This window comes from Lepus europaeus, chromosome 5 (genome assembly GCF_033115175.1).
Source record: "Lepus europaeus isolate LE1 chromosome 5, mLepTim1.pri, whole genome shotgun sequence".
Classification (NCBI taxonomy): Eukaryota; Metazoa; Chordata; class Mammalia; order Lagomorpha; family Leporidae; genus Lepus; species Lepus europaeus.
The window spans coordinates 60,760,202-60,766,201 of NC_084831.1; the positions used below are offsets into that span (position 1 = coordinate 60,760,202).

The window sequence follows — 6,000 nt, forward strand, 5'->3', positions numbered from 1 at the left end:
TTTAGATCATTACTAAAGTAATGTCAAACTCTCCAGAAATATAAGACTTATTCTTGACACTTTGAGTCTACCTCTTAAATATCTTTTATTTCCTTCCTCTCAGCACATTTAACCTTGCTTTTATTTATTAATTCAGGCTTTCATAAATTTTCACTTTCACTAATAATGATAGCCTCTTAACTTATCTCTCACCTTCCAGCATCATTTTCTAAATGCACACCAGAATGGAAGAGCTTTATTAAAAAACTGACCATGTCATTTCTTTACACTAGACATAAAAGTCAATAGGGCCCAGGATATATTCCTAGGTAACTTTGTCCTCACTGGTTCTTCTTTTCCACCCTTGTCTCTAGTCAAAAAAAGTGTTGCTTAGCATCTCCTGAAAACATATGCTTTCTTGTACTTTAGCCCCATTGCACCTGCTATTCCCTTTAAAGTGTATTTTTCTGTACATCAGCCTGCAGAACTCATGAATGTACTGAAACAACAGCTCAAATTTCTACTTCTTTGGAATGTTCCATCAAAAGTCTCAGTGAACTCAGGAAGTTTTCTGCACCAATTTTGTAGAATTAATATTACTCTATTATAGCATTTATCACATTACTATACATCATAATTGATAGTAATTCAGCTTTTCTCCTCAATTCTATATAATAAATTAAGGAGGAATTTTAATTAGTTTTTGAATTTCTGGAATGTAGAATTGACAGTAGGCTTTTAGTAATTTAAAGGAATTCAGTAATAAGTTAAACTTTTTTCTGAGTTAAATAAGCTTTGAATATAGTTGTTTTTACTTATAAATTTATTTACAGTTTCTTATTATTATCTTTGCTATTTTTAATCCTGAAATTACCTCCAGGAATCGTGAAGGAAGTATAAAACAATATGAATGTTAATTCTACCTAATATTATATAAAATTAATCACAATACCAATCACACAAAGAGATTTATTACACTCATATTTTAGAGATTGGCAAATTAAAGAATAAAGAGTCAAGAAGCTTCCCCAGTGATATGGTATTAAGTTAGTAAATTTTGGAGAGCGGGCAAGAACTTGTCCTTTTAATTCTAAAATATTTTCTCATTCCATTACAATACAATTTGTTTTGTTTAGGGCCAAAGGGAGGAACATTGATTGACAATTTGGAAGGAGGAACACGATGATGAATCCAAGGTATGTCAAATGACTGATTTTCACCACCACTACAAAACACCAAGAAAAATCACTACATGTTGACTCACATGCTGCAGATCTTTCAAGCAGCTTTTTTATTTAACTGATTGCTTGGTTGATTTGAAAGGCAGAGTGACAGAAAGAGGAATGTGGCTCACTTCACAGGTGCTTGCAACAGATAGGGATTGGGGGCGGGCCAAAGTCAGGAGCAAGAACTCCATGTGGTTCTTTCACGTGGGTGGCAGGAGCCCAGTGATGAATTAGTTATCATTTACTGCCTTCCCAGGCACAATAACTGGAAGCTGGATCAGAAGCACAGAATAACTGGGACTTGATCCAGGCACTTGGAAATGGAATGTAAGCTTCTGAGGCAGTGGAAGACCCACTGGGCCATAAGGCTTGCCCTCAAGAATCTCCTGACTGAGGTGACCTTCATGAGCTTAACTGACAACCAGCTCCCCAAGCCTTTTATTATATTATTTCCCCAGCATTTATTATCTCCTAATTTATTATGGGATTAATTTATTTATTGCTTATATTATTATTTTCAATTTTTATTCATTTGAGTTTAAATACCACAAAAGAAAAGCCACTCATTTTGTGAAAGTACAGAAATTAAAAGTACATAATTAATATGACTTTCTGGTACATATTAAATGGCCATGTAGAGGCAATGAATTGAGAATAAATTAGCAAATAGATGTGCAAATTATATACAGAAACAAAATGAAGGTTGACAGGATATGTCTACAGGTTTTTTTTTTTTTTTTTTTTTTGACAGGCAGAGTGGATAGTGAGAGAGAGAGAGACAGAGAGAAAGGTCTTCCTTTTTGCCGTTGGTTCACCCCCAATGGCCGCTGTGGCTGGCACATCTCGCTGATCCGAAGCCAGGAGCCAGGCCCTTCTCCTGGTATCCCATGCGGGTGCAGGGCCCAAGCACTTGGGCCATCCTCCACTGCACTCCCGGGCCATAGCAGAGTGCTGGCCTGGAAGAGGGGCAACTGGGATAGAATCCAGCGCCCCAACCGGGACTAGAACCTGGTGTGCCGGCGCTGCAAGGCGGAGGATTAGCCTGTTGAGCCGCGGCGCCGGCCTGTCTACAGTTTTTGTTAGAAAAACTGTATTAATAATATAGCCTTTGATAAGCTTTGATATTCAGAGCCATTTGACAATAATATTTGCCAAATACAAATTAGACCTTACAAGTTTAGACTCTTTGTGAACACACAATATATAAGTAAAACATTGACCTCATCCCTTATTATAACAGAGCAAGGAAAGAAAAGAGCTAAAAGAAAACTTCCAATTGAATTAAGTCGTAGTGGATGGTCATATCAGTGGTACTTTTATACATTGTGTTCATCCTTTGCTAAAAAGTGACAGAAAATAAGGAATGCAGGGCCACTTTTTTTTGTTCTTCTTGGCATAATGATTTAAGACAATTAATATGTGGCATTTGAGCTGTTTGAATTAAATACTGCTCAGGTGAAGACTTTAAGTGGTTTGCCTTAGGATAATTGGTTGTCAGGCGAAGAGAAAAAGAAAATTAACAATAAGGGAAGATTAAATTGGTTGTATTCCATCAACATATTTTTCTTAACATTTGGAAGAAAAAATGTGAATAAGGGTAAATTAAAATATCTTTTCTAGAAATTCAGTCCACATGGAATTGATTTTTGTTTTTTGTATGAGTTAGGCTTCAATCTTACACCTACCTTATGTTATTCATTTATTTTCAATGTGCTTAGTATACATTTACACATATATGTATATGTGATAGATATACACATACATATATATATAGTCTATGTTTTAGCTACGTATGTATGTATGTGTCTAGATATTATGTTACATTGATCAGTTTATCTCTGTGCCTATATCACACTGCATTCTTGGATTCTGATAAGTATTGGCATTTTCTTATTCAGGAGTATTTTGGCTAAGTATGTCCTTTTGGTCTTCCATAAAAATGCTAGGATTTCGGTGAAGATCATATTTTTCAGAGATGGCTCTAGTAATTTTTCTTACTCGTTGGCTCTTCTAATAATCTGACACTGATACTTCGCATTCCTGCTCTTGAACTTCGGTAGTTCTGTGATTATGACAGAAATGATAGAATTGTTCAAGGCTGAATCATCTATCTTTTAGAGCTTCCACCTGGCTCACTGTCCTTTGACATGCATCTAGAGTCCCGAACTGGCATGGGTAACGTGCGGCTCTACTAAAGCAACTGTGATGAGAGATCATACAAAAGGACTAGAGATAGAGGCTTGTGAGTAGCTCTGGGTCTTCTAGCTGCCACTGGCCCAGCCCTCAGCACAGGTGACAAGTATATGAGAAAGCAAAGCTCAGGTACTTCTGATCCCCTCCATCAGTCAGTCCCAGCTGCTGTGATACTGGCTGAGTAGAAACAAGAGATTCACACTAAGTTCAGCCCAGTTGAAGATTCATGAGTGAAAGTACACCCCAAGTTTTCAGAGATGTGTTAAGAAGCCAGAGCAATGAAACAGTTCCATGGACACCCACCTCTAAAAGTTTTTCTAATTTTAATGATAATTATGTCGAATCTATAACTTAATTTGGGAAGAGCTGAGATATAGTTCATGTTGATGAAAGATTTCCAATCCATGAACATATTATGTACATTTTTAATTTGGGAGACTCTTACAAATCTTGCAGTAAAGTTTTTGATTTTCTCCATTGAGGACTCACACTGTTTTTTAGTTTATATTTTCTAAAGATGTTATATTTATATGTCACTATTGTATTTAACTTCCTAACTGGTTATTACTAGCATATATAAATATAATTGTTTCTTTAATGTTGATTTTATATCTAGTCCCTTGCTAAACTCTTTATTAATTCTAACTTACTACTATTAATTGAGTTTCTTACGTAGAAACTTTATTTATTTATTTATTTTTATTTTTATTTATTTATTTTTTTTTGTAGGTCAAGGTGAGTGTATTGTCCAAATAGCATAACCTAATTGCATCCCAAACCATTTTAAAATCCACCTTCTACTCCATCTTTAAACCAAGTCAGAATAGGGTATGGATTTTTTTTTTTTTTAAATCACTTAACACTGAACAGAGAAGGCCTCATCAGAGGCAGCTGACTACACCGTGTCACTGTCACAGCCAACATTCTGCCACACTTCCTAAAAACCTCATTTACATCCATCACACTACTTAGCACTGTCTAGCATCCCGACCAGATAAACAGCCACACACCTCTTACAGAGTACATGGTGAGAGGCTAACATGGACTTTCTATGGTATCACACTCGTTTTAAAGCAAAAAAAAAAATTAAAATAAAATAAAAAGAATAAAAAGGAAAAAAAAGGCCAAGATAAAAAACTATAACTGAGAGAGAGATATCTGAGGTACATGGTACAAGGTAATGAACATAATGGAGAAACAACGTAGATACTTTTTTATAACCTTTGTGATTTCACAAATTCTTTTTTATGATTTGTTTTTTATTTTAAAGGCAGAGTATCAGGGGTGGGGGCTGGAGAGATAGGTCTTCCATAGCTAATTCACTACCCAAATGGTTGCCAAAGCAGGGGCTGATCCAGGCTGATGCCAGGAACATGGAACTCCATCCAAGTCTCTCATGTAGGTGGCAGGGACACACATATTTGGGCCAACATACACTGACTTTGCAGGCACATCAGCAGGGTGCTGGGTGGGAAGCAGAGCAGCTGGAACATGAACTGGCACTTTGGTGTGGAATGCACCACAATGCTGGCCGTATGTTTCTTTCTAAGAGGTAATATTTTAGGATACTCCATTGATTCCAAGATGCCATTGATTGTTCCTTTTATTAATAAAAAACAATATTTTCCCCTACCTTCCTGGACTGATTTGGAACTCCATTCTAATGTTGACAAGTGAGAAAAGGGACACCTTTGTTTTTTCACATTTTTATATGGAATGTTTTCAAAAAGTTTAACATTTTTTCCGTAAGTCTTAGAAATGCACATCTTTGAATTTTGTTGTATGCTTTTTCTGCTTCAATTGAAATAATATGATTTTTTTCCTTAAGGAATGAATTATGTTTGTTCTTTTTTATGAATTTGAGACATACACAGAGAGAGAGGGGGGTGGGAAGAAGAGAGAGCGAGCACTTACTCCTATTTGTTGGCTCATTCCCCAGATACTTGATTCTGGACCAGGACAAAACTAGGAACCGATAGCTCAATCCAAGTCTCTCATGTGGGTGATAGGGATCCAGTCTCTTGAGCCATCACCTGCTGCCTCCTACGGTTTACATTTGCATGAACCTGGGACTAGGAGCGGAGCCAGGACTCAAGGCTAGGCACTCTGATATGAGATGTGGGAATTCCAATCATGTCTCAACTGTTAAGCCAAGCACACACCTCTGTTAGCTCCTATTTTAAATAGTAAAGTGTAAGTTTCTAATATGAATCAAACATAATTTTAGGTATTTTTAATGCATTACTATATTCCATTTACTTATATTTATTTAAGGTATTTACCTTTTTACCTTGAGTGAGACTGCTTCTTTCTTTTGTATTATTCCTCTAAGTTGTGTTTTGTTGTTGTTGTTGTTGTATTTTAATTTGAGAGCCAGAAAAGGGAGAAATACAGGCAGACAAATGTTTCTGATGGTTCACTTCCCAAATGCCTGCAACAGCCTTGTCAAGGTCTGGTTGAAGACTGGAGTCAGGAACTCAGTCTAGGTCTCTGAAAAGGAGGGGGGAATCCCAACTACTTGAGTCATCATTTGCTGGCTCCTGGTGTCCACATTATCAGGAAGCCAGAATCTGGAGCCTTTGCAGGGCCTTCAAATTCAGGG

At 36.7% G+C, this 6,000-nt stretch overlaps 1 long non-coding RNA gene across 1 annotated transcript in view; it reads left to right on the plus strand.

Moving 5' to 3' along the window:
• Positions 1-1,164, plus strand: part of LOC133760795 (uncharacterized) — a 207,499-nt gene extending 206,335 nt beyond the window's left edge. The window contains exon 3 of the long non-coding RNA XR_009866002.1: positions 1,116-1,164. This is a non-coding gene — a long non-coding RNA (uncharacterized LOC133760795). The remainder of the gene's footprint in view (positions 1-1,115) is intronic.
• Positions 1,165-6,000: the final 4,836 nt, after the last annotated feature.